The sequence below is a fragment of the Scyliorhinus canicula genome, chromosome 3 (genome assembly GCF_902713615.1).
Source record: "Scyliorhinus canicula chromosome 3, sScyCan1.1, whole genome shotgun sequence".
Taxonomy (NCBI): Eukaryota; Metazoa; Chordata; class Chondrichthyes; order Carcharhiniformes; family Scyliorhinidae; genus Scyliorhinus; species Scyliorhinus canicula.
Window position 1 is genome coordinate 118175392 of NC_052148.1, and position 11606 is coordinate 118186997.

An 11606-nucleotide genomic window follows, 5' to 3' on the forward strand; every position below is an offset into this window, starting at 1 on the left:
TAACAACTTGCACCACAGAGCCGAAATGCTCAGCCAAGACAGCAGATCGTCCATCATCCAGATACAAACAGAACTGCAAAGGCGAGACTCCGCTTACCAACAACTGCGCCACTGCACAGTGGGTCCCACCCCAGTCCACAACAACCACCACAAATAAATGAGGACTTTAGCATTTTATCATGGCTGTTTCTCGCAAAGAAAAACAAACATGCAAGAACTTCCAGCAACACAGCTTAAGCCACGCAGTCCAAGAAAAAGCAAATATGAAATATGCACCAGGATGAAATGAAGGATTAAACGTCAAGCACATCTTGCACATTCTCCTCGTGTCTGCGTGGGTTTCACCCCCACAGCCCAAAGATTAGCAGGGTAGGTGGATTGGCCACACTAAATTGCCCCTTAATTGCAAAACGATAATTGGCTACCCTAAATTTAATTAAATAAAGTCAATCATATCCAAAACTCACAAAAACACAATCTCTTCCGCGCTCACATCACATAACCCCACACACACCCCTTTTTTGAAAAACCTCTCAAGATTCAGCTGCAGGATTGATCTCCAGTAAGGACTGGAGCTGTTTGTCCTTATGTATTTTTTAAAAATTCAATCATGGGATATGGGCATCACTGGCTAGGTCAGTATTTATTGCCTGTCCCTAATTGCCATTGACAAAGTGTTGGTGAGCTGCCTTCTTGAACCGCTGCAGTCCATGTGGTGTAGATACACTCACAGTGCTGTTCGGAACGGAGTTCCAGGATTGTGATCCAGGGACAGTGAATAAACGGTGATGTCTTTCCAAGAAGAATGGTTTGTGTCTTGGAGGGCTACTTGCAGGTGGTAGAGTTCCCATACATCTGCTGCCCTTGTCCCTATAGGTGGAAGAGGTTGTGGGTTTCAACGGTGCGGTTGAAGGAGCCTTAACGGATTGCTGCAGCGCATCTTCTATTGCTACACAATGCTGTCAACTGTGTGCCAGTTGTGGAAGCAGTAAATGTTTATAGTGATGGGTGAGTGCTGATCACACATCTGCTTTGAATAATGTCCAGCTTCTTGGGTGTTCATGGAGCTCCATTCATACCGGTAAATGGGGAGCATTCCATAAAATTCCCTATTTGTCCCTATGAGATGGTGGACAGACTTTGGGTAGGAAGGAAGTGAGGAACTTTCTGCAGACATCCTAGCCACTGGCCGGCTCTTGTACCCACGGTATTTTTATTGCTGGTCCAGTTCAGTTTCCGATCAACAGTAACTGGCAGGATATTGATAGTGGGGATTCACTCATCATAATGCCATTGAATGTCAAAGAGAGGTGGTTAGATTCTCCCATATTGAAGATGTCACTTATCAACCCAAGTCTGAATGTTTTTCAGGTCATGCTGCATTCAGGCATGGACTGCTTCATTGTCAGCATACATCCCCAATGTGGACTTTATGATGGGAGGATAATCATTGACGAAGCAGCAGAAGATGGTTGGGCCTGGACATTATTCTGAGGGTTTCCTGCAGTGATGTCCTGGGGCTGAGATTACTGACATCCTGCAACCACAACCTTTTCTTTTGTTCCAGGTATGGCTCCAACCAGCAGTGGGTTTTCCCCGATTTCCATTGACTCCAGTTTTGCTGATGCCAGACTTAGTCAAATGCTGCTTTGATGCCAAGGGCAGTCACTCATACCTAGAGAGTTGTCCACGGTTGGACCAAAGCTGCAAGAGATTAGGAGGTCCTGGAGAAACCAAACTTGGACTAAGTCCCCAGAACCACCATGCTGTTAAGTACTAGGGGTCCTGGGGAGGGGAGGGTAGGGGATGCCCTCAGGGTTGCTGGAGGGTAATCTCACTGCCGACAGGTAGACCAGAGAGGAGGGAGGGCTAGAGGTCTGTGGTCCATGGGGGGAGGTATCCCCAGTCGGAAGAGAACCTTCCAATGGAGGCACCACCACCAACCCCACCCCCATCACCCCCCGACTCCTCGCCCAAGATCAAGGGTGAGAACCTTTACTGTTTCCCACCCTCAGTCATTGTGTGCCCACCAGTCTAAAAATTAAGGCTGGGTGGGAAAAGACGCTTAAGTGATATGGGAAGGCTTCTTGTCCAAAGCCCTTCCTTCCTCACTGTAATATTGTATCCGGCTCAAGGCAGGAGGATGTTGGTGGGAATCCCATCCATACTATTTTACACTCCCACACCATCTTAAAAAAACACCGGGGAGCATAAAATTCTGCCCTAGGAACTGTTAAATTGAGTTACAACAGAAATTAACCCGTGATTAACAGAAAAACACAACCCATAGCCCCCACATATATACTCCCACACACAGACCAACAACCCAATCCGATCCAATCTGACTATCCACCTCAACTATCACCCCCTTGACCAAAGTACCCACCCCGGCCCAACTGCCTACTTCCCGAATACCACCTGGCCCAACTGCCCAACCCCAAATAGACCACCCCACTCACTCATCCACCCACCCATTCACTCACCACTTACTCATTCACTGAAAACTTTTGATATCTTTAAACGCTTGCCTGAATATGACAGCTGATGTCATAAAAAGGGGACCTGTCCTTTTCTTTGCCTTTCTTCTCATGGATGGCTGTGCTGAAGAATCATTGCAGCAGCCAGGACAGGAAGTCCCAACTGATCGTCACAAAAAGATAGAACACAGCAACCTTTACATCAGCAGCAATCACCCAACATCGCTGCCAACCAGAAGATCTAGGCCAATCATGGTGAGAGATTACTGTACTTTGCCCAGGAAGTCTTCATTATGGCTATTTTCAAATAGAATCTGTTGCAAACAAGTTAAAGTTAGAGTGGATTACACTGTTGTTCCAGTATTCCTTTTGCAGTTCTTTGTGAAAGAGAAGAGAAAACAGGCTGAAAATGCATCCTGTGAGATTTCAATTTGTTTCAATTACAAACATAAAGACCCCACACAGCTACAGTAATCTATGTATAATCCTTAAAGAATTCCTCCTTAACTGTTCCAATTCAATAACAAAATCCAAGTAAAACCAGACACCTCTTTTCAAAGGTGTGGCCCTGCACACGACATTCTCGCTGGTATAAGATTATTGTTATTGATACTCTGTTCCCCTTTTCAAATAGAAGATTTGGATTCCTTCCAGAAATCAATTATCTCTTTTAATTTACCAAACAGTCTGGAACACTTCTTTCAACCTGTGCAGTTCAAACCAGTCCAAAACTCAAAGCGAACGTAAAAACTCACAGAGCTACAGGCCAGCTTCCCCCATACACAAGACATCACTGAAGCCATGTGATAAGACAAAAACCTTTCTTAAAGGGGCACTCCCATGCCAAGATTTAATAACAAAATGCCTTCAATTACAGAGAATGGTACATACCATAAACAAGATAAACAAGGAAAGTATATCTGTCTTTTCTTAACAACAAACGGCAATGAAGGACTTTTTAAAAATTCAACATTATTTTCATGACATGCTACTTTTTGTTTCAGATGAACAAGGAATCACCAGGATGAGCAACACATAACGTCCTTCAATACAATACACAAATATAATGAATTAAAAAGTTTTCCAAACAATAGAACATAGAACAGTACAGCACAGAACAGGCCCTTCGGCCCTCGATGTTGTGCCGAGCAATGATCACCCTACGCAAACCCACGTATCCACCCTATACCCGTAACCCAACAACCCCCCCTTAACCTTACATTTTAGGACACTACGGGCAATTTAGCATGGCCAATCCACCTAACCCGCACATCTTTGGACTGTGGGAGGAAACCGGAGCACCCGGAGGAAACCCACGCACACACGGGGAGGACATGCAGACTCCACACAGACAGTGACCCAGCCGGGAATTGAACCTGGGACCCTGGAGCTGTGAAGCATTTATGCTAACCACCATGCTACCGTGTTGCCCCAATAGTGCAGTTTAAGTGATCAGAAGTAAATGGGAATGGATTGAGAGTCATTCTGATTTTAATAATAATGATGAAAACAATATTGAGTAAATTTAACTATATGATTATCTGAACATTGGAATTATTCACTAAACTACCTCCAAAGAAGTTGATTTTTTGCATGTGATCTTTTTAGACTAATCCTACTACACTTGTCTTTCCTTAAGATGACATTATCCTTTCAGCCCAAGAAGAATGCTTTCCTTTGAGACCAACTTTATAGATTCCGCCGCTGACAATGTAATAATCATTATAAATGGTTGTGGTGTCATTGCTACCCTCTGAGAGTATTTGCACAAAGGCTTGTACTCAGTGTCGAGGTGAGAGAAGGAACTAGATTAGTTTCCTACAATCTAGCCATGTTGGTTAATACAGGCTCTTGTAATCATCAGAATCGATATTTTGCACTTTTACAACAAATTCAATCTTTTATGTTAACACACAGTGCAGTATATACCAGCATACAATACTAGGAATGTTCTCTTTCGCTGACTTCGATTCTCCACATTAAAGCTGCAAATTGAAACATCTATCTGTCAAAAACTAAACAACCTAAATTCTTCTCTCCAAATGTATGAAGTTAAGTTTGTAATTTAAATTTTAAATTCTGTGTTTACTTTTCAAATCCCAGTCCTACTAGCACCTGATATTATTAGACATGGAATCTGCACAGTGCAGCCGTTCAGCCCATCGAGTCTGCACCGACCCTCCAAAAGAGCACCCTCCCCGACCTATCCCAGTAACCCCACCTAACCTGCACAACCTTGGGCACTAAGGGGCAACGTATCATGGCCAATTCACCTAACTTGCACATTTTTGGACTGTGGGAGGAAACCTGCACAGGCACAGGGAGAACATGCAGACTCCGTACAGTCTCCCAAGGCTAGAATTATAGAATTTGCAATGCAGAAGGAGGCCATTCGGCCCATCGAGTCTGCACTGGCCCTTGGAAAGAGCACCCTACTTAAGCCCACACCACCTCCCTCTCCCTGTAACCCAGTAACGCCACCTAACCTTTTGGGTACTAAGGGGCGATTTAGCATAGCAAATCCACCTAACCTGCACATCTTTGGATTGTGGGAGGAAACTGGAGCACCCGCAGTAAACCCACGTAGACACGGGGAGAAAGTGCAAACTCCACACAGTCACCTGAGGCCGGAATTGAACCCAGGACCCTGAAGCTGTGAGGCAGCAGTGCTAACCATTGTGCCACTGTGCCACCCACTAAAGGCAGCACTAAGATTAAGGCCGCAAGAGAAGATGTCTCCTTAAAAGTTTAGTTCAAATCTGCACATGCAGAATTGGTCAGCACAGACTCAACAGGCCTAGAAACAGATTCAGAGTCATTATAACAAAGAGGGCAGCCAATAGCGAAAACTTCTCCAAAGCAACCCACTCTTACATCCCCTAGAAATTAAACTTTTAGTATCAGTCACGGACTGAGACCTGCTAAAGACTGGTCCACAAAGAGATCAGAGACATAGAACATAGAACATAGAACAGTACAGCACAGAACAGGCCCTTCGGCCCTCAATGTTGTGCCGAGCCATGATCACCCTACTCACACTCACGTATCCACCCTATACCCGTAACCCAACAACCCCCCCTCATTTGGTACTATTCCCAAATGCCTGGTGTCAATATGGGAGAAAATGATGGCTCTTCATGGCCTTTTGCTGCTTTCCTCAGTAGACTGAAGAAGTGCCATGTCCTACACTTATGAACAAAAGCAAGCGTGATGATACATGTCTGAAGCACAGCACAGCACAGCACAGGCATGAGGCTACCTCATTCACTCAGAGATGCTGCTCTGGTATAACTACACACCACAGAGGGGGAAATCTGGATCCTTGGGGCACCTGTGAGCTGTACTGCCGCCAACTTGTGCAAGGGTGAGCAAAAAAACAATATTAGTCTGGTGAATACAATGCGTTTTAAAAAGGGGAAGGCTCTCCAAGGTGTTTGGCATCCAAAGAAGAGTTGACAGTACAGGGTGCCCAGGAATCGAACCTGGGATTCTGGTGCTATGAAGCAGCAGTGCTAACCACTGTGCCACCATGCCGCCCATGAAGAAAGAATGTCACTAAAAGTTATTTCCACAAAGAAAATGATTGATTTGTGAATTAGAACTAGGTTGAAGTTCACTGTCACTTCCAGTGATTCTCTAAACTCAATCAGTTGGCAAGAAATTCTGAATTAAAGCACAATAATTTAAAACCAAAGAGATGTTCAGATCAAGGAAAGGTCGCTCTGCCCATCAAAGGTCATCCCTTCAGCACAATAACTAAAGGAAGTACTTGTCACATTTAACTGTACTTTGAACAACTCTAATGCTATTGTCTCAATTACTTTGATTATTTTGAACATTTAAATCAATTGGGTGTATTTTATCTGTTACAATATGAACAGATTTTTATCTTTTACAAAAGTCCTTCTTTTTATCTCTGTTATTTGACGAATGTTTGCCCATCAGTACTGACAAAACACATACTCCTGACATTTGCAAACGGATGAATCATACATCAGCTCCAGAAAATATATTTAAGTCTTCTGTTCAGGCCAACCCCATTTTTTACACCACCAGATTAGTTTTCAAGATCTTTCTTGTCAAAGATATTAGGTTTTCACAAGGTATTGAATTATATTCAAAATTTTTCTGAATCTTCAAAATCTTAACAGATATATTGTATGTATCAATTCAAGCCCTATTGCAAACATTTCTGTTTATTTCTACATTAGGTGTAGGTGCCACACAAATAAATTCATTCCAACTGCATTGTATATTATGGATTTATAAATGACAATAGAAAGCAAACAATTCATGGCAAAAGAAAATGCGAAGAAGCAAAGCAGTGGCTAAAGAACTGAAAAATCAAGAAGTGAGCTTTGAACATTTTCAATATTTTATTTTGCAATGATAAAAAACAATGGGCATATTATATATCCTTAAAAACAAATGTATTTGTTTAATCTCTAAATATATTTTAATGCTTCAGCAGCTATGTGGCTTCATTTTCACAGTTCACACCATGACTGCTAAACATTATGGCGTGCTCCCAGTATAACGCAAACCTTTAAACAGTAGGGTAGCATTCTAAGCAACAAGGCAAGGAATTCTTGACCTGCCAAAATGTTGTTGTCCCAAAAATCACTGTGTAAAATTGTGATTCTAACTTACCATCTGATTTGTTAATAAACTGAGATTTTAACAAAATAGGCAAATATTTATAGTCTAGCCTACACGCTTATGCACACAACCAATTACTGAGTTCATAACATTCTTGGCTTCAAAATGGTCCTTACAAATTATCAACTATTAGTTTCAAATATTTTTAAAGTAAGTCTGCACTGTAAACTAATCTATCAATTGGACTCAATACATTCTAATAAATTATCCACTAATAATTTACAGCATTAGAACGAATGATTAAATTGGCCTTTACAATAGCCTATTCATTTGGTGGTGTCTCCTGAGGTTGTCATGAATGTATTTCCTACTATGATTTCTCCTTTGAACTCGCATAATTCAATGATTGTAGATAAGATGGATTGGTTGCATTCAATAACTGATCTTATGCCCAGCCCTACTAGTTAAGAATGATCAGTGTTTCAAGGGCATAATATGTTCTTTTATGCTGTGTGCATTCTAAAATATTGTTAGGGAGAATGCTAAAGAATAAGATGGCAACACAACAAATCATTCCTTTTGTGGCAATTCACTCTGGTGTTTGATTATGAGTAATATCCTGAAAGATGTGCAATCATTATGCTCTCTGAAATCTGTTAATGCAAGATATTTAATGTTACAATAAAGAAAAAAGCTGTTTAAAGATGGCTGAGTTATTTACATATCTTGTCATCCTCTTAGAATCTATGTCTGTGTCTGCATATAGTAAAACGAATGGAAAGCTGCCTGTTGTCTACTTAGTCAATCAGGCAATGCACTTTTACCGCACATGACTACTACAGATTAATTCCCATCTATATTTAATATTAATTATAAATAGACAAGATATCAAAGGATGGTGCCTTGCAACAACAAACCGGCTCTTAGCAAAACCATATTCTAATTGGAAAAGCTTTCATTTTGCTTTTTGTTGTGGTAAAGGGGACACATTCTGGAGCAAGAGAAATATTCATTCAGAACAGAGGAGTGAATCTTTCACTGGACAAAATGGGCAACATGCCAAGCAATAAAACTGCACAGCTCGTGTCAAATACAAAAGGAAAATTGCTGTTAAATTATGCCATTTGAAGCTGACGGGATGCTTTTAAAACGCCCTTTTCCCCAGCGGCACCGATTTGAATCGCATATCCATTGCTCCATGTAAATGAGTCAGCGATCACTAAAAACAGAGGTGGGAAGATTTTTAAACCCCCAAAAATGCAAAATCTAACACAGTAACCTTGGATATGAAACCGCATTTTCTATGTGTGTACATATATAAATCACATTGATACACCGCTGTGTTTTATTGGGCGATCCATCTCCTGGTTTTTCACGATTTACAGTGACTGAGAAACTGTCTTTTCCTCTGCTTGACCTTTGCATCGCTTTGTCAGTTACTCCTGCTGCCTGTTTTTGCACACTATCAACACCATGGCTCACTAACACATACATAAACCTACAGGAATTGTCATCACAGTAAACCATAAAACAGAGCGCAACATCATGCATCATTTACGCGAGGTTTCATATCAAGCAGCCATACCTTACATCTAATTCACCAGTTCAATCCCTGATCACATTTCTCTTCTGCGTTGATCGCTACACGTTATGGCGTTTCTTTTGTTGTTATTGTTGCTTTGGGATGTACCAGAGTAGAGGATGATGTGCAAGTCCAGCGGTTTGGGTCTATTCCGCCTCCATTGCTGCTTCTGCTGAGGGAGGACCAGAATGTGGTAAAGAGCTGTCTCCTGAATAATCCCACTCTCCCTATATGGACCATTGATCAGCCCTTTCTCCATCCACGTGGGGAGTGAGGGGAGCTGCTCCTGCCTGCAATCAGGCAATTGCTTCTCATCGAGTGGTTTCAATGGAGCTGCTCTCGCCTGACAGCAGTCAGAGAATCAATATTCAATGCAATTGTTAATTTTTGAATCCACACTTGCAAAACGTGTAGATTACAATTAGGGTGCCTTACGGAACGAATCGTCAATTCTAGCAAAAACATCCTGTTCTACACGAGTTTACTAAGTGGGTAAATGTTCTGTTACTTTTCATAAGTGTATTTGATCAAGTTACTCCGCCGCAAATGAAACCATAACCAGAATAAACATGATTTTATTTTATATTACTAGGTCTAAAATGTCCACTCTATTCTTAACTCTATTTTTGTTTATTTTTCTATTTGAACCCGGGAGGTGGCTCACCAAGAAATATTTCTAGGCAGAATCACCCGGGTTCCCAGGTTCAGACCAAGCACCGACCAGCCAGCTGATCGCTTTCAGCAGAATACCACCCAAGCACATTAACACCCCCGTTTGAATTTATTCATTTTCACGCTGCCCCCACCTAGCGGTTAAACCTGCAGCTCACGAAACTCTCTCTCTCGCTCCATCACCTTCAGTAACCCCGGGCGATGGCTCCGAGTGACACAGGGCGTAGTCAATAATGACCAGCCAGCGGTATGTGTACTGGGGTCGTCCAGTCGGATGCTACTGAAGCGCGGAGAGATTGTGCATGAAGATATTTCAGTATGGAACGTTTCCCGGGAATCTTTTCCGCAATCGTTTCGTCTTAATATTAAGCAAAAAACATAAAAATACTGGACAATCACAGCAGGTCTGGCAGCATCTGTGGAGAGTGAAGGGAGCTAACGTTTGGAGTCTGGATGACCCTTTTGTCAAAGATCTTTTTCATCTTAATATTAACACTGCTTTTGAAACATGTTACAATTCTTTCACAAGTTGTTCACAGGCAGCCGGCCACATCATGTGTTCCTTATCCTGCCACATCATGTGTGTTCAGACTAGAGCAATTCAGCTGAAAACTGGGAAAAAATACACTTTTCAATGGGTATTTTAAAATTGGAACTAAAAACAGATGGCAAAAGGCACCAGACACACTGTTACAATTTGCATTGTGGCACATTCCTCCCTTTTTCCACCCCCGACCATTTATTTTCTCATGGCAGTAAAATGGTTGAGATGCATTTGTCTTAATTTTCTTTGGTATCCTAGCAGTAATGATTATAAAAAGTCCAAGTCTTAAAGCATTGATTGATCTCCCCTTTTATGCCTATAATTATTACAGATAGTGCACCTCCCACTCAATATTAGTCAGAGGATGGATCATTGTCAGGTAGTTTAGTAATTAGGACGAAGAGAACTGGAAATGTGGCTCTTCACTAGCATTGTCAGAAACACACATTATACAATAATGTATATTTCCAATTTTCTGTTCTCCTCTCTTGAAATTGCTACTGCCTGTGCGATTTGCTACCATGGGAGCCTTGGTTTTTCAGTAAGCTATCCAAGTGCTAATTTTTTAATTGTGAACGCAACTGATTGCTGACGAGTTATTTAACTGTGGAAGGTGTTACAGTCCTGATCCTATTTGCTGTGTGTAAATCATAGAATTTACAGTGCAGAAGGAGGCCATTCGGCCCATCGAGTCTGCACCGGCTCCTGGAAAGAGCACCCTACCCAAGGTCAACACCTCCACCCTATCCCCATAACCCAGTAACCCCACCCAACACTAAGGGCAATTTTGGACACTAAGGGCAATTTATCATGGCCAATCCACCTAACCTGCACATCTTTGGATTGCGGGAGGAAACCGGAGCACCCGGAGGAAACCCATGTCCATACGGGGAGGATGTGCAGACTCCGCACAGACAGTGGCCCAAGCCTGAATCGAACCTGGGACCCTGGAGCTATGAAGCAATTATGCTATCCACAATGCTACCGTGCTGCCCCTTATTCTTAACGGGCATTTTCCAGCAGGAGTCATTGACTAGTGATCAGGAGCAGAAACTTATTTGTATCCCTGCTCAGCCAATTGTGGTACTTCAATGGTAATTCGGTTTGTCTCTATTAACCCAGGAACAATCAGTGATCAAACTAGGCACCGCACAGTATCTTTAGTCACTAGCCAACCAGGGAGCTGATCATTCTTTATTTTCTCCCCGATGGTATGTTGCCTCCCTAGTGCCAGGGTTAAGGATGTCACTGAGTGGCTGTAGGGCATTCTGAAGGGTGAACTGTCAGAGGTTGTGTTTCACATTGGTGCCAGTGACAGAGGTAGAAAGAAGAATGTGGTCTTGCAGCAAGAATTTAGGGGGCTAGGTATTAGATTGAAAAGCATGACCCCAAAGGTTGTCATTTCTGGATTATTACCGGTGCCATGTGCTTGAATTTATAGGAACAGGAGGATGGAGCAGATGAACGTGTGGCTGAAGAGATGGTGTCTGGGGTAGGGCTTTAGTTTCCTGGATCACTGGATCCATTTCTGGGAAGGTGGGACCAGTACAAGTTGGGCGGATTGCACCGGAACTGAAATGGGATCAACATCCTTGTGGGGAGGTTTACTCATGCTGTTACGGGGGTTTAAACTCAACCCCAGGGAGTTAGGAAGTTGGGTCACAATGTGGAGATACAGTGGTGGTGGTGGTGGTGGTTGGGGGGGGGGGGGGGGGGGGGGGGGGGGGGGGGG

General features: G+C 42.7%; 1 protein-coding gene across 7 annotated transcripts in view; it reads right to left on the bottom strand.

Annotated features, from left to right (window-relative positions):
- The window catches only part of cracd (capping protein inhibiting regulator of actin dynamics), a 343220-nt gene extending 333674 nt beyond the window's left edge, over positions 1-9546 (bottom strand). For 3 of the 7 annotated variants that reach the window (XM_038791145.1, XM_038791142.1, XM_038791144.1), the window contains exon 1: positions 8662-8920. The gene's annotated coding sequence lies outside the window, so the exon portion shown is untranslated. Of the gene's footprint in view, positions 1-8661; positions 8921-9464 lie in introns of those variants that run through there. The other 4 variants (XM_038791140.1, XM_038791139.1, XM_038791141.1 and 1 more) reach the window with 4 other exon arrangements.
- Between the last annotated feature and the right edge of the window lie 2060 nt (positions 9547-11606).